The 21,371-nt window shown below is 44.4% G+C and overlaps 1 long non-coding RNA gene across 1 annotated transcript; it reads left to right on the top strand.

Annotated features, from left to right (window-relative positions):
* Positions 1 to 691: 691 nt before the first annotated feature.
* LOC126996814 (uncharacterized) lies at positions 692 to 14,932 on the top strand. The gene is made up of 3 exons (XR_007751616.1): positions 692 to 4,181; positions 13,011 to 13,187; positions 14,448 to 14,932. It is a non-coding gene; the product is annotated as an uncharacterized LOC126996814 (long non-coding RNA).
* Positions 14,933 to 21,371: the final 6,439 nt, after the last annotated feature.

Raw genomic sequence — 21,371 nt, forward strand, 5'->3', positions numbered from 1 at the left:
TTTTTCTTCTTCATCTTCTTCTTCATCTTCCTTTTTCTTCTTCATCTTCCTTTTTCTTCTTCATCTTCCTTTTTCTTCTTCATCTTCTTTTTTCTTCTTCATCTTCTTTTTTCTTCTTCATCTTCCTTTTTCTTCTTCATCTTCCTTTTTCTTCTTCATCTTCCTTTTTCTTCTTCATCTTCCTTTTTCTTCTTCATCTTCCTTTTTCTTCTTCATCTTCCTTTTTCTTCTTCATCTTCCTTTTTCTTCTTCATCTTCCTTTTTCTTCTTCATCTTCCTTTTTCTTCTTCATCTTCCTTTTTCTTCTTCATCTTCCTTTTTCTTCTTCATCTTCTTTTTTCTTCTTCATCTTCTTTTTTCTTCTTCCTTTTCTTCTTCATCTTTTTCTTCTTCATCTTCTTTTTCTTCTTCATCTTCCTTTTTCTTCTTCATCTTCCTTTTTCTTCTTCATCTTCCTTTTTCTTCTTCATCTTCATCTTCATCTTCATCTTCATCTTCTTCTTCTTCTTCTTCTTATTATTATTATTATTATTATTATTATTATTATTATTATTATTATTATTATTATTATCATTATTATTATCATTATTATTATTATTATTATTATTATTATTATTATTATTATTATTATTATTATTATCATTATTATTATTATTATTATTATTTTTATTATTGTTGTTGTTGGTGGTGGTGGTGTTGTTGTTGGCATTATCATTATTATTATTTTGTTCTACTTTTATCATTATTATTTTCATTATTACTATTATAATTAGTATTATTAATTCTTCTTCTTCTTCTTCTTCTTCTTCTTTTTACTATTCTTTTTATTATTACTGAATGTTGCTCATCACCGGAATCGAATAGCTGGCGCCGTTGTTCGGCCTCGCCACCCGAGCATTGGTTCGATTCCTGTGTGGTGTCGTCAGACATCCCCGTATCGTGAGACATCCCATCTGTGGTGAAGCAGGTCTCATAAATGCCTCGAGCTGGTGATTTTATACTTCGGGTTCGATACCTCGAATCATGGGTCAGAGTTGATGTAAGGGGAATTCTAATGAATCTGTTAGTTTACCGCCATGGGTCACGGTGGTCGGGTCTCTTGTTAATTAAGGCCTATACACTACGAAGGCTCTCTCTGCATACCTCACTACAATTTAATTAACAAGAGACCCCGTCAGTCTTGAGATGGACAAATTGCTTCGTCCTGAACGCTTCAACGGATCGACGGGCACTATTCCTGCGGAATGGAACCACTGGTTGCGCACTTTCACAAATTTCTTGGGCTCTATACGTGTCGACCCGGCACCAGACAACCTGCAGCTCCTTGCCAACTACGTGACACCGTCTGTGTTCTCTCACATCTCTGGCTGCAAGACGTACGATGAAGCAATAACCGTGCTCAAGACTGTTTATGTGAAGCCCACTAACGTTATCTTCGCGAGACAACTACTTGCTACGAGAAAACAGACTACTAGTGAGACGGTTGACCAGTTCCTGCACGCCTTGAAGCTCTTATCAAAGGATTGCGAGTTCCGTGCTGTGAGTGCGGACACTTACACCCAAAAAGCTATACGTGATGCATTCACATCTGGCACCTCTTCACCTATGATTCGTCAGAGGCTTTTAGAGAAAGAATGCCTCACTCTTCCCGAAGCAGTGCAGTTGGCGCGGAGCCTGGATTCCGCTCAGCGCAACGCAGAAGTGTATATGGCTCTAGCACCCTCCTGTAACCTCTCTGCAGCCTCAGATGTCTCCCGAACTACCGCTGCGGCGTCCCCTAGACTCTAAGCTGGAGCTCCGAATATGGATGACTACTCTAGGGGAGCTGAGAATGTTCCCGATATTGCAGCAGCTGCGACTCCCAAACCAACGAGTAAGGCTACTTGTTACTTCTGTGGCAAACCCAGTCATCCTCGCTTCCGCTGTCCGGCCAAGAATACCGTGTGTTAAAAGTGTGGGAGGAAGGGCTACTTCGCCATCATCTGCAGATCTACGAAGGAAGCCGCCAATCGTAGCCCTACCAGTGCCTCTGCCGCTATGTTGGCCACTATGGGTACTGGTGGCCCGAGCATGGCACCCCGGGGAGACAAGACCGAGACAGACTGCTCATCAACTCCCCACAGGTAAGAGGCTGCTCCTACGCCTTCAAATGCGTCCCTGGCGGCTGCTAACCTTCCTCGTCATGCTTTTATTCCTGTAAGGGTGAATAATGTACTTGTTAAGACTTGTCGATAGCGGTAGCACATCCAGCTTTCTGCATCCTGATATTGTAGAGGAATTAGCCATCACTACCTACCCTTCACAAGACAATATTGTTATGGCCTCTTCTCTTGTCTCTAAGACTTTAGGTCATTGTTTTGTTGACTTGAAGATTCAAGATAATTCCTACACTAAATTCAAGCTTTCTGTGTTTCCTAATCTATGTGCCAAGGTCATTTTAGGGGAAGATTTCATGCAGTTGCATAAATCTGTAAATTTGGACTTGAAGGGTCCAAGACCACCTTTAACTGTGTGGAGTTACTTGTATGAAAGTAAGTCCCCCTTCTCTCTTCCCTTACCTAGCTGAAGACTGTAAGCCAATTTCAACCCCAACCTGGAGATTTTCTAATGCTGACCAAAATTTCATTCAGGAGGTAAAGTCACTATTGAGCAAAGGCGTTATAGAACAAAGTCAGTCACCTTGGAGGGCGCAAGTCCTAGTAACTAGTGATGAGCGACATAAACGCCGCATGGTAGTAGATTACTCATGGACCATTAACCGCTTCACTCTGCTAGACGCTTACCTCTTCTCTCGTATTAACGATTTGGTGCATTCCCTGGCCAAGTACAAATTTTTCACTTAACTAGATCTAAAAAATGCATACTACCAAGTCCCAATTAGGGAAGAGGAGAGGAAATATACTGCATTTGAAGCGGATGGGGGGTTATGGCACTTCACTCGTGTACCGTTCGGTCTGACTAACTCTGTTCCAGCTTTCCAAAGGGTAATTAACACCATAATCTCTAACCTTACAGACACTTTTGCTTATCTAGATGACGTTCTAATTTGCGGTTCGAGTCAGGAGGAACATGACTTGAACCTTGAGAGATTCAGGCAAATCGCAGTAGACTATAATCTCACTTTAAATGGAAGTAAATGTCAGTACAGCCTAAGAGAGATATGTTATCTTGGATATTGCATTTCTGGTGGATTTCTAAGTCCTGATCCCGAGAGCCTGAAACCGTTACTAGACTTGCCAGTCCCTTCTGATTCTGCCTCCCTCAAGCGCTTACTGGGCCTCCTGTCATATTACTCAGCCTGGATTCCTAATTATTCAAGTCGCATCCTGCCTCTCCTAAACTCTTAACTCTTTTCCTCTTGGTGGTTCGGCTATTCACTGTTTTGAATCCTTAAAGAAGGAAATTTGCAGGGCATCTTTGGCGGCCTTTGACGAGAACGCGCCCCTGCAGGCAGAGACTGATGCTTCCGCTACTTCCCTGGCTGCCACTCTCAGCATAACAGGCCTGTTGCTTCTTTTTTAGAGCCTTATCTCCCTCAGAAAGACTTCAGCCAGCTATAGAAAGGGAAGCCGCGGCTGTTATCGAAGCGGTACGCAAGTGGCGACTGTTCCTCATCGGGAGGAGGTTTACTATAGTAACGGATCAGCAAGCAGTGTCTTTCATGTTAAAGGTGCGTCCACACGGTCGAACAGTGTTCGACGGACAAACACTGTTACCAATTACCAATGGAAAGCGGAAAGGCTCGTCGATGACGTCAGAAGCGAGCACCAGGAGATGTCCGGGACACTGTCCATGTTCGTAGCTTCGGAACCTCAGACACTGTCTGTGAGGTGTGGTGTATACGATGCTGCCAGGCACACGATGAACAAAGTCACTTGGTTACAGGACTTTCAAAGTCTGTCAGTTGAGTAGTTCTCAACTGTCCTGTCAACATGGCCTGCCGTACCTCTGTCATGGAGAAAGGTTGCCACTGGGATAGAAGAGAGACCCTGCAGCTAATCGAACTATACCGACAAAACCCATGCTTATGGAACGTCAAGGCAGAAGTGTACAAAGATAGAAACAAACGTGTCGCGGCAATAAATAAAATAACGGCAGAACTTCAAAAATGTGGAATATCTGCTAATGTTTCTGAAGTGAAGAAGAAAATAGAATCCATTCGTAGTCAACACAGGAGAGATGTTGTAACCCGCAATCCCGGGTCACACAGGGGCGACGACACACTGTTTGTATTAGTGACACTTGACTTAAAATTCTAGTACTTTAGGAGTATTTAAAGGAGTTCGTAAATGGGGTGATGAAACGGTGTCGCCTTTCTTATATGTATTTTATTCTACCTTAATACTACTTAATATTACAGAGGGTAAAAATATTGTTTAAACCAGCGACTGGCTTACTAGACTCAATGAGTCTTCAGGTTTTCTTTCACTATTGGTTACTGACGTTAACACTGGTATAATATTGAGTAAAAACTCACACAATAAAGTATCATAGAAATATAATCCTAAGTAAAACTAAGATAATAGAACACAATAGATATGTTAGATACGCTTTCCTCTATGGTACCACATTACTTCATACTCACAGTAGCAACGATGAATGTTCTACCCATGTTGTCTAGGGAAGGACAACTGAGTGTCCAGCAACGAACAGAGTGCTGGTTAATCTGAGGTCAAGCCTGGAGAAATGCTTCTTATATAGGCAGACATCGCGAGGGTAATACGTCAGGCGTGTGAGTCATACATCAAACTCACACCGAGCTCATACAATAATCTACCTAACCGACATGCTTAATTCACGCGGTGACGCAGCTTTGTTTTCATAACATTTTGTTCCGCGGTTGATCGTGTTTTAGCCGCGGTTGATTGTGTTTGGCTTAGAGAGATAAGCGGGTGCGTTAATGGGCAATTACAATTGTGTATAGGTTGGTAAATGAACAGTGGGGACAATCATGTGTTGGAGTCCGTGTTGTGTTTTAGCGGTCGATACCGCTGTTGTCATCGGAAAATATTGCCGGTGAAGATGATGATGACACGAGTGGTGTCGCGGCTCGCGGGGCACCACATACCCCCCCCGTTAAAACCACGCCACGTCCTCGTGGCACGAAGCGGTCCGCCCGGCGGACGACCATGGAGGGCCAAGACGGGGATGGCGGGATCGTGGGGGAGGAGGCCTGCGAGAGACGGGACCTGAAGAGACAGAAGAAGGCCACCCCACCGGCGACGAAGACGACGCCGAGGAGCAGCCACCCCACCAAGGAAGGAAGGGGTCGAAGGCGGGGACCGGAGACGGATTCCTGGAGCGCGTGAAGTGCTGGAGGAGGTCCAGCAGGGGGCCAGAGACGACCCGGGCGACGGCGGCGGGAGGGAAGGGGCCAAGGGAGTCTTGGCCAGGAGCGATGAGACCACGTCACGTCCTATGTGGAAGGGGGCGCGATGAACCGTCAGCGGGGCGTCACCGTCCATAGTAGCAGAGGCAGGGAGGCTGAAGGCGTCGGAGTGGGCACTACAGCCCATACCGAGGCGGAGGAGACCCGTCCGTTGATGGTCTGCCTGTATTTGGAGACCGGGCTGTCCGGGCAGACCATGGTGACCATCTGGGGAGTATCGGTAGCGAAGACCCAGCCCGCAGGAGACGGGATGAAGACCGGGGAAGACTCTGAGGAGAGACTTAGAACACAGCGAGAGGGCGTCTGGGCGATCGAGAAGAGAGCGATCTCGCAGCGCTGGACAGAAGTCGAGTATACAGGGGCGACAGGGGGACATACATAGAGCAGGTGGTGTTTAGTACAGCGGTCCAAGGAGTCCAAGAGCATATAGTGAGTGCGGTCTTCAGAAACCGCAAGGTAAGTGGAAAGCGTGTCGGTGTGCAGAAAATATGGCGTGCCATCAAGATGAAAAGGCAACGCGTCCATTTTAAACACATCGAACACGTCAGAGGATCCCTTTCATGGGGATTTGTAAGTAGAAGTGAAGGGTTCCTGAGGAAAGCGTACCTTTAGAAATAACCCTAGAGACATCTCTATACAATGCTAAATATTCATGTGCTGCAGGGAAAAGTAAGCCTGGGTAATGGGTGACGCATTGCTGAGCACACGAAATAGTACATCATTTGGAAGGAGGAGAGGGGAAACCTGCGTTTGGGACAGCTGCTGAAGGCCAAGCTTGAGATTCAGAGTATCATGATTTAGGTCACTAAGTGCCAACTGAATGAGAAGGATAGTCTCCAAAATACGCATTTCCCTTCAATTTGCAAGGTTTTAGTGAGAACTGACGGATAATAGCTGAGGCCAAAGCCGAGGCGGACTCTAGACGGGAGATGGCAGAATGAATATGACGGAGGTCCGAACTGTGGCGTTGAGGACTTCCTGATGGAGGTTGTTGACGTCTCTTCTGTGGACAGAGTGTAGAGCTGGGAGCGCTTCCCGTGTATCACATCGATTTGGGCCTGAGTGGCCGTACCGAAAAGGAGGTTTGCTACCGAGCCAAGGAAATCCACGGCTCCTCGCTTCTGGCGAGTCGAAACGGGCTTCCATCTCTACCACTCATAGCCGACAGAAAGCTGTTAAGATCTTTGAATAACTTCTCAAACTCAATGTGAAAAGAGTCTAGAGTGCGCCTGAGCAGACCAACAGTGGGGAACGATTGATTCATATGTTCAATCGACCATGAAACTTCCGCTGTTAGATTTGCCACGTTGATGAGAGGACGTTGGATGTCGTCCGTCTTGATGACGACAGGGACAACATAGTACCGTCCTGTCAACAGCATCTTAAAGACTGGGGAGAAGACGAGGCCGGGACGAATGGGTTGCTCCTGGAGGGATCAAGGGAAGACAAGGAGAGGGCAACTCCCAGGATCTGTAATTATAGGGGGCATCAGTTCGTTGGTCGTTGGCGATACTCAAGAGGGCGGTCCATTACATTGGGGAGAGAAGGGGGTACCGTATTGGATCGTAATGAGCGACTGACACAGGGCTCTGAAGGAGCTGAGGAACCAATGAGGGACCTCTGAAGCATCTGAGGAGACAGGAGCCGGTGAGGAGAGCTCGGAAGGAGCTGGAAGGACAATGGCAGCGGCTCCTCGGGGAATAAGTCATGGGGAGTGGGTCCACTTCTACTACTTGATCAGGGAGAGGTATGCACGCCTGACATTAGGAGAGTCATGGAAGCCAAGAGAGTCCTCGTGAACGACCTGAACATTATTTGTGTGAACTGTCTTGATTTTACCACCTCTAACATGACGCAGTCGTAAGACTACAGGGCTTATTTTTTCTAGCACCCTAAAAGGTCCATTGAACAAGGGCTGGAGCTTCTTTGGTTCGCCCTTTGTACATACATGCCTTAAGTAGACCCGATCTCCTATTACCACCTGTTTGGGTTTGGATTTCCTAAACATTCTTTCTGACTCCTGCCATCCTATATCTATATTGGTCTGACATACTTTATAGGTACGCTGCGCGACACTAGAAGTAAATGCTTTATAGCTGTCAACATCATAACAAGGTTGGAGTCTATTCTCAAGCACTTCAAAAGGAACATTTGGGTCCCGAGAGAAAAGCAAGAAAAATGGTGAATCTTTCAGAACACGATGGTAGGCAGTGTTGTAGGCGTGTGTTGCAACCGGAAGCATTTGGTCCCAGATACCGCGATTGTCCTCGCACAAAGTTCTCAAGATATTTATTAAGGTGCCATTAGGCCTTTCTATCACACCGTTTGCAGACGGGTGATAAGGAGTTGTCCTTAGATGATCAATCTGTAACAACTGAGTCAACTCTCGTAAGAGAGTGTTGACGAACTCCTTTCCTTGATCCGTGACTAGAATCGGCGGGATGCTGTGTACACAGACTACGTTCTTGTAGAACGCAGCTGCCACTTCCTTGGCTGCCTTCGTACGAAGGGGGGTTGCTACCAAGAAGCGTGACAGGACGTCTATCACTGTCAGTACATACCTATAGCCTTCGTCTGAAACAGACAAAGGTCCGACAATATCCATATGGACTCTGTCAAACGGTTGGCCAACCTCTGGATACCTCATAAGTGGAGCTGGCGGGGATCCCTCTTCTTAAACCGACAACAGACAGGACAAGATCTGACATATTGCTCCACGTCCGCCTTCATTCCCGGCCAGTACGCAAACTTGCGACAGCGTGCCAACGTAACCTTAGTGCCTCCATGCCCTGCAGGTAGCATGGAATGCGCCAAAGCTAACGCGTTAGGAATGTAGCTTGGTGGAACGATAACCAGTCTTTTCTGCTTGTTGTATTCATCGCAAACATCGCGGTAGAGAATGCCGTTCTCTACACACTTCACTAAGAGGCAGTTTTTTGAAGTGCCTCTTAGCTGCATTTAACGTTACATTGCTCCTCTCTGCAACCTTTCTCTCATCTCTCTCATGTACGTTACCACCGGTGGTTTGTTCAAAAGCATGCTTCAATTCTCTCAGTTCAGGATCGCGATCCTGGTGCTCCATGAGTCCAGCAAGACTCCAATGGAGAAACTTATCCTGTTTGTCATGTCCCTCCGGAGAGGCGACAGACGTGTCCTGTCCACCCGTAAGGGTGACAGACATAATTCGAGCATCCAATTCGCCTTCTATCACGTCACTCTCCTGATTCCTAATCCTTGACAAAAATCTGCTACCATGTTGCTGGAGCCTGGGAGATAATCAATACAAAAGTCAAATTCTCCTAGAAGTGTCTGCCAGCGTGCAATCCTGATGCTAGGTACTGTGCTTATAAACAGCCTATGGTCTATGGACCGACAGGATGTGTATCCTATAACCCAAGATAAGGGGTCGGTTAGTACTGAGGCCATAGATGACTGCTAAAGCTTCTCTCTACCGCTGAGTAGTTACGTTCTGCTCCATTCAGGGTTCTACTAAAATATGCTATGGGACGTAAACTACCATTTTCATCCTTTTGTTGCAACACACCACCTATTGCCTTATCTGACGCATCTGTGGTGAGATTGAAGGGCTTCCGGAAATCCGGAAAGGCTAAAACAATGTCAGTCGTTAGACTGTTCTTTAGTGTGCTAAATGCATGCAATGCCTCTTCATTCCACTCCAGATGTGTCGTATCATTCTTGGTTACTTTCCTCCCTTTGAGTAAATTATTAAGTGGGATGCTATCTTGGCAAAGTCTTTAATGAATTTCCTATAACAGTTAACCAATCCCAGGAAACCTTGAAGTTCTTTGACTGTTTTCGGAGGAGTGAGTTGTTGCACCGCCTGTACCTTTGAGGGCTGAGGCTTCAAGCCAGAAGCACTAACAATGTGACCCAGATAATCTACTTGCTCTTTGAAAAAGGAACACTTATCTAGTCTTAAGGACAGGTGAGCCTTCTGCAGTCTGTCCAAGACGGCATGGAGGTTCTTTAGGTGATGGTCCATGTCTTTCCCTTGTACTATCAAATCATCAAGGTATACATGTACAATTCTTCCTGTCAGACCTATGAGAACTTGATTCATGATCCGTTGATAGGCTGCAGGTGCTGTTTTAATCCAAAGGGACTGTAGTGAATTCATAGAGGCCATAAGGTGTCGTGAAGGCTGTCAAGTTTTTAGATACCTCTGAAAATTGGACTTGGTGGTATAGATGGCGCAAATCAAGGTAGGTGAATAATTTACTTTCAGATAAATTTTTCAAAATGAGTTTAATGTTATGGAGTGGATGTTTGTCATCAATCAATTCATCGTTCAGAGCGCGGAAGTCGAGACAAAGTCTGACTCCACCATCCTTTTTAGCAACAGGGACTAGAGGTGCGCTGTAGGGTGACGCACTAGGGCGTATAATACCCTGGGCCTCAAGGTCCTTGAGCTGAATCTCTATTTCTTTATGATATTTTACTGGTATTGGGTATGGCTTTTTATATATAGGCTTGTCATTTTTAGCCTTAAAGTGTGAACATAATAGGGGTAATAGTGAGTGGCTCGTTTTTAGAGCAAACACATCAGGATACTTGCGGGTTAAGCCTTCAGACAGCAATTTTCCCGTTGTGAGGGTAAAAATAGCTCGTCTATCAGCTTATCGAGTACCATCTGCTTACTTGACTGGGTGACAGGCGGCTTTGTAGCTGTTTTTGTGACAGCCGCTACACATTCATTAGTCGATGATTGATAGTATTCTGAGTGACAAGAATAAATGTGTCCCATCACTTCACCTGTTGGCATCTCAATAGTTTCTTCAGTTGGGTTAGCATAGGGAATGATGAATTTACCTTTGGTTTGTTTGACGTTAGGAGTTAAGGTTACTAACCCGGGACATATAAATGAAGAAGGGATATCATTGGACCTTGGGAGAAATAAGGCTTGCTGGGCTCTGCCAATCTCTGCCTCCAGAGTGACATACCCTGCCGTGCCTGGGAGCAAGGACGCCACGTTAATAGCGTATGCTTTCACTGGTACTTCCTCCATCTCGTCTAAAGTAGGTTTATGATCTTCTGGGTACGGGCTCATATCGTCCGCAGCCAGGAATGAACTTCCACTGGGTAGGCGCCCACCATTACACTAAACTGCCCAGGTGTGTCCAGCGGTGCAGCTACCACATTTTGTCTCCACATAAATTCTAGGCCCAACAAAACTGCTGTTGGTAACACTATACCTTGTGATATTACTACAAACTTTTCTATAATTTCTCCGTGCCCAAAGTCTACTACTACTTCGGCTATTCCTTTATTAGGGATTGGAGTCCGATCTACCCCTTGTATGGAGAGAGGTTCTGTAACTATCATCTACCGCCTACCTTCCTAAATAAATCTTCTTCTATTAGGGACGCTCCTGCTCCTGTGTCTAGCATTGCGTAAACCATCTCCTTTGGTGCATTAGCGCCTACGCACAATCTCAACGTGAGGGCGTTGGTAGGGCCGTGGACTGCCGCAGCTACTCTGGGGTCGTGTTTTTGTTCTTCTAGTGGTCAGGGTTGACCCAGGAGCTACGGGGTGAGGGACCGGCTGTACTCCGGGCGCCAGGCAGCGCAAGGCGAGACAGGCTGACGCCTGTTTCGAGTGGGCTGGTACTGAGGGTACCGAGAGCCCGTTGGTGGGTGGTAGGCACCCCTATACTGCCTTCCATATGTGCAATCGCGAGCCATGTGTCCTACATACCCACAAGCATAACATGTAGGTGGCGTGGCGTGCCGTCCTCCCCTTTGGGGTATCGGGTAACGTGACTGGCCTGGAGGGCGTGGAGGACGGGCTTGTGAGACATGTTTGGGTCCGGATGCCTGGGTGGAACAGACGTTCAGCACTTTTATTTCTTTGGCGATATCGGCATCGGATAGCTTCGACTCTGGATAAGCTTTAATATACTCATACCCTTTCTTTAATACCTTCTGTGGGTCCCCCTTTTCTTCCTCCGTTAGGATGAGTAAGAGGGCCGGAGGGAAAGCCTCTCTGAGCCGTAAAGCGGTTATCTCAGTTAGCAAACTGGCATTGTCAGGCTTGAGAGCGATCAACTCGTCTCTCAATGTCTCCAGGCGGATGAGGAAGGTGCGGATGTTTTCTCCTGTCCGCCGTTTTGCCTCTCCCAATTCTTTCTGGAGGACCGAAAAGGTCCTTACTGTGGGAAACACACGTAGGAAGTCTTCCTTTACTTTTTCCCAATCCTGTCCACATCTAGTGATACAACCGAGGAGATGATCGCGCGCTGCTCCCAGGGCATATTGTTTGGCTAACTCAATCTTTCCGGTAGTGTCCCAATTTGCCTGTGTCCGGCTTTCAATATCCTCTATCCATTTCTTTGCTAGCTTATGGCATGGGAGGTTTGGTGCTTTGCTACTTTTTCTTCTCCACCACAAAAATATAAGAGTCCCTGCACTCTACTAAAATCATTCAAGGTATGACGGCTAAGTAGCGTGACAAGATCATCATGGGCAAGGGTGATCGATTTTCCATCTCCTTTTTTGGGGGGAGGGTTCTTGCCTTCGTCTGGCATTTTTCACTCTAAAGTCTTATTCCCGTAATTCCAAGAATAACTGTCTTCTCCCTCGCTTTCGGATGTGGACATACACCAGTACAATACCAATATAAACCAATATAAATCGCAAGTTTCACCACAAGTTTCACCACAAGTTTCACCACAAGTTTCACCACATGTTTCACCACCCCACACCTGACACCAATGTTGTAACCCGCAATCCCGGGTCACACAGGGGCGACGACACACTGTTTGTATTAGTGACACTTGACTTAAAATTCTAGTACTTTAGGAGTATTTAAAGGAGTTCGTAAATGGGGTGATGAAACGGTGTCGCCTTTCTTATATGTATTTTATTCTACCTTAATACTACTTAATATTACAGAGGGTAAAAATATTGTTTAAACCAGCGACTGGCTTACGAGACTCAATGAGTCTTCAGGTTTTCTTTCACTATTGGTTACTGACGTTAACACTGGTATAATATTGAGTAAAAACTCACACAATAAAGTATCATAGAAATATAATCCTAAGTAAAACTAAGATAATAGAACACAATAGATATGTTAGATACGCTTTCCTCTATGGTACCACATTACTCCATACTCACAGTAGCAACGATGAATGTTCTACCCATGTTGTCTAGGGAAGGACAACTGAGTGTCCAGCAACGAACAGAGTGCTGGTTAATCTGAGGTCAAGCCTGGAGAAATGCTTCTTATATAGGCAGACATCGCGAGGGTAATACGTCAGGCGTGTGAGTCATACATCAAACTCACACCGAGCTCATACAATAATCTACCTAACCGACATGCTTAATTCACGCGGTGACGCAGCTTTGTTTTCATAACATTTTGTTCCGCGGTTGATCGTGTTTTAGCCGCGGTTGATTGTGTTTGGCTTAGAGAGATAAGCGGGTGCGTTAATGGGCAATTACAATTGTGTATAGGTTGGTAAATGAACAGTGGGGACAATCATGTGTTGGAGTCCGTGTTGTGTTTTAGCGGTCGATACCGCTGTTGTCATCGGAAAATATTGCCGGTGAAGATGATGATGACACGAGTGGTGTCGCGGCTCGCGGGGCACCACAGAGAGCTACGCAAACTGGAGAAGTCAAAGAAGTCGGGGGCTGGTGCTGACGACATTTACACCCCCACATTATGGTGTTTCGATGACCTCTCTTTCCTCAACGATGGCGACAGCATGAGAGAATCTGTTTCAAGTACGGATAGCCAAGTGTCTCGTATGCCTGAAGAAGTGTCTGATCATGAGGTAAGTAGGTAATTGTCGTGTATCTGTCTTTTTATATGGCTTTGAATGAGAAAATAAAACTATGAAAAACCAAACCATGACCATATATTCTGTCATTGCAATTATCCATGATTACAATACAATTTTTTTAACAAAACAATGTAAAGTATGTTCATTATGCAAAATCAGTTAGAATACATTTTTGTTAACAAAACAATGTAACGTATGTTCAGTATGCAAAATCAGTTATTTCTTATAATGGATATATGATGCATTAATATCATTCTCATTTTACTCCTGAGTTATTCTCAATTAGCCTCATGTATTTCTATTTTGCCAGATTACAGCACCTTCATTTAAATATTTCATGTACAAATCGCGTACAATTGTGCCGTTGATGGTGGAGTTGTGCTCTTGATACTCAAGTGGTAGCATGCCAGGGAATTCTTCACGGTTTACTATATTGGCATCCGACCACAAATTTGGGGTGATAGGGGCTTTGCGAAGGTAATTATGTAGTGCAGTGCAGGTAAGAACTATTTTTTCTACCTTTTTTGGTTCAAGGTTAATGGCTTTCTGAAACACTTCAAATCTTTTAGCAAGTATTCCGAACGCGTTTTCTACAGTGCGTCGAGCTCTTGACAGTCGGTAGGAAAACACACGCTGCTCAAGGTTTTGATTTTGATGAGGGAAAGGTTTCATGATGTGGCGGTTCAGCGGAAACGCATCATCCGCCACGAGCACATATGGTAATATTTTTGAGCTGTTAGGAAGTACCTCATCATCTGGCATACCCGCAGATCCTTTTTCAATATGCTGCCTGAGAGAACAGTTATCCCACACTCCACCATCTGATACTCTTCCATTAGTGCCCACGTCAACATATATGAAGTTCGAGTCTGCATTGGACACATCCATTAACACGATGCTGTGGCATCCTTTATAGTTGTAGTAGAAAGAACCGCCTTATCAGGATGTGCTTCCCGTCAACGGCTCCTATGCAGTTAGGAAAGTTCCATTTCTTGGAAAACCCCTCTGCTACACACTTGCACTCTTCCGCTGTTTGGGGTGTCTGTTAATACATTAAAAAATTGTTATCAAAGCTAAGCATTCCTGATATATAAGCTCCTCATAAATCTCTCTCTCTCTCTCTCTCTCTCTCTCTCTCTCTCTCTCTCTCTCTCTCTCTCTCTCTCTCTCTCTCTCTCTCTCTCTCTCGTTGTGTGTGTGACAGAAAATTGTTAAGCAATAGTACAACTAATGGCATTTATCCATTTTCAGATTTTCAATGATCCTGTACTTCAGCAAACTGAAGATTGTTCCCAAACCCATACAAAACCAACGCCTGGCACACCTGTTCCAAGTAAGTCTCGTGATAATGTACGACCTGCAACGCCTGAGCCCTCATGCATTCAACCTCGAACGACTCGAGGGAGGAAAAGCTCTTATTCACTGACGAGAGGCATGAGGTGCTTCAAAAAGCGCTTCATCAACTGAAGGAACTGTCTGGATCGGAGAAGGATAGCAGTGATGAAAGTGCTTTTGGTGGTGTTGTTGCCAATGACTTGCGAAAGATGAACGAAGAAAATAAAATCCATGCACAGAAACTAATTTCTGAGGTGCTTTTTCTAGGAAAATTAGGCAAGCTCTCCTTTTCATCGAAGGTTGTTGGATAACTACTCCTGTTAATATGGTAGTGTGGTACGACCATAATTACATGTGTGTGTATTCAAAGTAGCATGCAAAAATGCTCTAAGTCATTTGAAATAAAGCAGTACAAGTAACAGTCATAGTTTGTCTTTGTCCCAGGTTTAGAAACAATATTTATGAGCAACTTACATATGTGTAAAGATCTCGTTTTACCTGACGGGTTACGCCTCAAGTTGGGTGATGTGCGAGTTGCCAAACACCAAGTACTACTGTCTTTTCACATACAGTTGACAAGGTTTATAATGTATATAATTAATCACATGTCTGTGCTCAATAGTAGGGGTGTCCTTCACATTTATGCATGTCATCTTTATTACCTTCACATTATATACATCGTCACAAACAAGCATTGCTTACCTTTAAGTATGGATCCTTAAGCACATCATAGATGGCTTGGCACACATCAGGAATGATTGCAGACACTGTTTTGATATTCTTGTCCTGTATTGAAGGGAACTGTAGGAGCACCCAGTGGAAAGGTAAATCAACGTTGCCTCTATACGTGCTTCAGGTGAAATGCTCTCCCTCATACAGGTGTCCTGCTTGGTTATAAAAGGTTTTTACCTTCTCCAATAAATCGTAGAAGGTATTCGGGTCCATCCGCATATAGTTTATGAAGTCTGATTCATAACCAATTCGCAATTCATGGAAAATGGTTGCATGGCTTCCCCTTTCCTTTCGTTTATGCAACCAGTCCTTGCACCATTCCCTTCTTGTCACCTCCTTGTCCTCACATAGTACAGCAATTATCATGCTGCATATTGCAGTTTTCTTGGCTCTGCTTCTGACGCACTGAACGAGCAGCCATCGACTCCCGGGACGGCTTCTGACGCTCGGAGCTCTCCATACCAAGGACGCAGTCTGTGTTCCACGTCTCATCGAACAAGCGTCCTCGCCAGTCTCCGAAGCAAAAGGGGATAACGAGCAAGACTCTCTTCGTCGGTCCACGAGAATTAAGAAACCTGTAGATAGGGTAACATATTATTATGTTACTGTTGTTAAGGTTGATTTCGTATTTGTATTGTTTTTTCTTAGTTGGGGAGAATGTGGTGAAGCAGGTCTCATAAATGCCTCGAGCTGGGGATTTTATACTTCGGGTTCGATACCTCGAATCATGGGTCAGAATTGATGTAAGGGGAATTCTAATGAACCTGTTAGTTTACCGCCATGGGTCACGGTGGTCGGGTCTCTTGTTAATTAAAGCCTTTACACTAGGAGGGCTCTCTCTGCATACCTCACTACACTGAATACATACATGAATTTCGAGACAGTACCGTATCTTTTGTCGCCTCTTTGTCGGGATGTGTCCCACCCAAATTTATTTATATTATTATTACTTGACTTGAGATTCTTTTCAACCAATGGGGTTCGCCTTGTAGCATACTTATTAATTAAGCATTTCCTTGAACGGTTTCTCGTTGTTTTCGGTGTAAATGGCATAAAAGTAAACCACGAATATCAACTGCGTATATCTTTTTGTTATTCTTCCAAATTTTTAGCATTTGTTTCCGCAAGAGTCTAATGTATTATAAAAAAAAGTCCCTATAATCCGCCATTTCACACTGATTTGTAATTTGTTGCAACTTTTTTGAATGGTAATCTACTTAACTCATTATTTTTCTTTTAAGATGACCACCGTGATATTAATAGTTTATTTTTCATCAGACTTCATCAGAAAATACATTATATAAGAACACGAACATAACAACACTTAAGGAGTCTGTAAGTAGGAAGCAAGGAGTACGGTCAGCCAACACAGGGCAGTTCATGTAAACCAGCACCACGTTTTACCTGTCCTCCCTACCCATGATTTTATTTAAACTTTTCCTGAAGTTAACCATCGTACTGGCACTCACCACATGACCGGAAAGCCTGTCCATTTACCCACCACTCCACTCGTGGCATTAATGTCAAATTATTTAACTTAAACATTCCTGTCCTAAGTTGCTCTCTCACTACCAGAACATTATTGACATCACTCTTACTTCACTTTCACTCTTATACCGTTCATTATTCACCCATTCAGTCATTCATTCGCTCATTTATTCATCACTCATTACTTTATAGTATGCGTCACACTCACTCTTACATCACTCACTCACGCCCTTTGTTCATTTATGAACTTCGAGCAATTCTCCTCCCACTCTTCACATTTCTAGAAAATGCAAATTTAAACGTCAAATCCTATCTTTACCTGACAAGTTTTTTTTTAAATTTGTGGATTTTTTTTATCCTCCTCTGTACATACTTTACCATAAGAACATAAGAACATAAGAACGCAGGAGTCTGCAAGAGGCCGGTAGGCCTGTACGAGGCAGCTCCTTTGACCCTAAGCTCCCGTGTATCTAACCCCACCTAATATCGCTGTCCATGAATTTATCTAGTCTATTTTGAATGTGAATTGTATTGGCACTCACCACATGACTGCTAAGCCTATTCCACTCATCCACCACCCTGTTAGTAAACCAATTTTTGCCTATGTCCCTGTTGAATCTGAATTTATCCAGTTTAAACCCGTTACTTCGTGTCCTACCCGGTTCTCTTACCAACAAAACCTTATGAATGTCTCCCTTATTAAAGCCCTTCATCCATTTATAAACCTCGATCATGTCTCCACGCACCCTTCGCCTTTCTAGAGAATGCAAGTTTAACTGTTTGAGTCTTTCCTCGTATGGCAAGTTTCTCAACCCCTGAATCATCTTAGTCATCCTCCTCTGCACCGATTCTAACATTTTGATATCCATTCTATAGTAGGGTGACCAGAACTGAACCGCATAGTCAAGATGAGGTCTAACTAATGCTAAATATAGTTTGAGGAAGACTTCGTGGCTTCTGTTGCTTACGCTCCTTGAAATAAATCCCAGTACCCTATTAGCTCGATTTCTAGCTTGAATGCATTGTGCCCTTGGACGGAGATCAGAGCTCACTAAGACACCTAAATCACTCTCGCACCCAGACCTACTTATGAGAGTGTCATTTAAGCAATAGTTATGTGAGTGGTTGTTCCTACCTACTCTCACAATACTCCACTTCCCTACATTGAACTCCATCTGCCATTTATCCGATCATATAATCTGTTGAGTTCACCTTGGAGAATACTAGCGTCCTGATCCGACTCAATTACTCTACCGATCTTGGTATCATCTGCAAATTTACTAACATCACTACTAATTCCTGTGTCTAAGTCATTGATATAAATAATAAACAAAAGTGGACCTAATACCGAACCTTGTGGGACCCCACTCGTAACACATCCCCAGTCAGATCTTTTACCATTGATTTGCACTCTTTGCTTCCTATTGCTAAGCCACGCCTTGACCCAGTTCAAAACTTTACCCTCTACCCCGTGAGCCTGTAATTTAAGCAACAGTCGTTGGTGAGGAACTTTGTCAAACGCTTTACTAAAATCAAGATAGATTACATCATAATTTTCATCTCTGTCAACCGCCTCAAATACTTTATTGTAGAAAGACAAGAGATTGGTGAGGCATGACCTACCTTTTGTGAACCCATGCTGCGAGTCGTGAATTAAGCTATGTTTCTCTAAATGCTCCCGAATGTTCCTGGCTATTATGGACTCCAGCATCTTCCCTATAACCGATGTTAAGCTAATTGGGCGATAGTTTGAAGCAACTGACCTGTCCCCCTTTTTAAAAATCGGCGTCACATTAGCTACTTTCCATAGGCTCGGCACATAGCCAGTATTTACCGACATCTTAAAGATGTCGGTTAGTGGGTCACTGATTATATCACCTAACTCCTTTAATACCCTCGGAAATATCCCGTCAGGACCTGGCGACTTGTTCTTCTTAAGCTTATCTATCTCATCCAGAACTACTTGCCTGGTAATGATTATATCCCTCAATTTATCGCCATCCCCGCCCTCGTACACCTGAACTCATGTTGCTTTCCATTCCATTGCAGTAGGTAGGAAGACACCTTCCGAAACGGGCGTAATGGTGAGGAAAATTTGGGAAGCGAAGAGGGTACTGAAGACCTCGAAAGACCCTTCCCATGTCCTCACTTTCCGTTTCCCTATTGTCTCATCAACACCAGAAAGTAGTTCAACATGCTCTCTAAAGACAGATCCTCTCTCTTTCCACACCACACTACATTCACACAACATACACATCTTTTCCCCAAATTTATAATTCAACATGACACAATTACGCTCTGCCTCGGAATCCCCGCCTGGGGGTGGGGACCACAAATTCCCCCAGGAAGGACTCTCCTTCTGGATGTCGACTTGAGAGGTGTCTTGATAACTCCTCAAACCTCTTTCTTATCAATTTCTGCAACATTCACGGTCTTCGCTCTAATTTTCATTCTGTGGAACACCATCTCTCCTCTAAACCTCACCTTCTCTTCCTCACCTAAACACAGGTTTCTGAGGCTACTGACAGCAGTCTCTACTCTGTTCCCTCTTACTATCTCTATTCTAAATTTCAATCCAAAGCTGGATGTTACGCCTACGTGCGCACCGACATCACTTGCTCTCGTGCCCACGACCTTGACCTCAGAATTTTCAACCATCTGGCAAAGACTTCATTGTCATTCTATTACTAAATACATCTGTGCTGTTTATTTCTCACGTAACTCTACTAACTATGTAAAACTCTTTAACTACTTGAACTCTAATGTGGAGCACATCTTAACCCACTCTCCCTTCGCTGAAATCTCCATTCTAGGAGATTTCAATGTTCACCACCAGCTTTGGCTTTCATCCTCTTTCACTGATCAGCCTGGTGAACAAGCCTACAACTTTGCTCTCCTCAACGATCAAGAGCAGTTGCTACATCACCATACACGTATTTCCGACCGTCTTGGAGACAGGCCCAACATACTAGACCTCTTCCTTACCTCTAACCCTTCTACTTACTCTGTCAAACTGTTCTCTCCGTTGGGCTCCTCCGATCACAACCTTATTTCTGTATCCTGTCCTATCGCTCCTGTACATTCTCTGGCCCCACCGAAAAGGCGAAGCTTCTGGCATTTTGCTTCAGCTCGGTGGGACGACCTGCGGATGTACTTTTCTGATTTCTCGTGGAATGATTACTGCTTCCAGGAGAGAGACCCCTCTGTGTGTGCCCAGCGCATCAAAGAGGTGATTGTCTCTGGAATGGAGGCACACATTTCATGCTAAAAAGCCTTGGTTTAATCACGCTTGTTCTCGTGCTATCAAAGATAGAGAGGCAGCTCTCAAAAGGTACCAGAGCCTTCGCACTCCTGCTAACCATGATCTTTATATTTCTGTCCGGAATCATGTCAAATCTATCCTTCAACTTACCAAAACCTCTTTCATTAATAGAAAATGTCAAAACTTTGCTTTTTCTAATTCTTCCCGGGACTTCTGGCACCTAGCCAAAAACATCTCCAATTTTACTTCTTCATCTTTCCCTCCTCTTCTTAACCCTGACGGCAGCACCGCCGTCTCATCTATCTCTAAGGCTGAACTCTTCTCTCAAACTTTCTGTAAAAACTCCACTCTGGACGATTCTAGGCATATTCCTCCTACACATCCCCCCACTCTGACTCCTTTATGCCTGTTATTAAGATTTTTAAGAACGATGTTTTCTATGCCCTCTCTGGCGTCAACTCTCAGAAGGCTTATGGACCTGATGGAGTGCCTCCTATTGTCCTTAAAAACTGTGCCTTCGTGCTGACACCCTGCCTGGTCAAACTCTTTCGTCTCTGCCTATCAACATCTACCTTTCCTTCCTGCTGGAAGTATGCCTTCATACAGCCTGTGCCTAAGAAGGGTGACCGTTCCAATCCCTCAAACTACCACCCTATAGCTTTACTTTCATGTCTATCTAAAGCTTTTGAATCAATCCTTAACCAAAAGATTCAAAAGCATCTTTCCACTTTTGACCTATCTGATCGCCAGTATGGGTTCCGCAAGGGGCGTTCTACTGGCGATCTTCTTGCTCTCTTAACTGACTCTTGGTCATCCTCTCTTAGCCGTTTCGGTGAAACTTTCTCAGTTGCGCAAGACATATCGAAAGCTTTCGATAGAGTCTGGCACAAGTCTTTGCATTCTAAACTGCCCTCTTTCGGATTCTATCCCTCTCTCTGTTCCTTGATCTCCAGTTTCCTTTCCGGCCGTTCTATCTCTGCTGTGGTAGACGGTCACTGTTCTTCCCCTAAATCTATCAACAGTGGTGTTCTACAGGGCTCTGTTCTATCACCCACTCTCTTCCTGTTATTCATCAATGATCTTCTTTCTATAAAAAACTGTCCTATCCACTCATACGCTGACGACTCCACTCTGCATTATTCAACTTCTTTCAACAGAAGACCCTCACAACATGAATTACAAGACTCCAAACTGGAGGCTGCAGAGCGCTTAACCTCAGACCTTGCTATCATTTCCGATTGAGGTAAAAGGAACCTTGTCTCCTTCAATGCCTCAAAAACTCAATTTCTCCACCTATCAACTCGACACAATCTTCCAAACACCTATCCCCTATTCTTCGACAACACTCAGCTGTCACC

Source organism: Eriocheir sinensis, chromosome 11 (genome assembly GCF_024679095.1).
Source record: "Eriocheir sinensis breed Jianghai 21 chromosome 11, ASM2467909v1, whole genome shotgun sequence".
Taxonomy (NCBI): Eukaryota; Metazoa; Arthropoda; class Malacostraca; order Decapoda; family Varunidae; genus Eriocheir; species Eriocheir sinensis.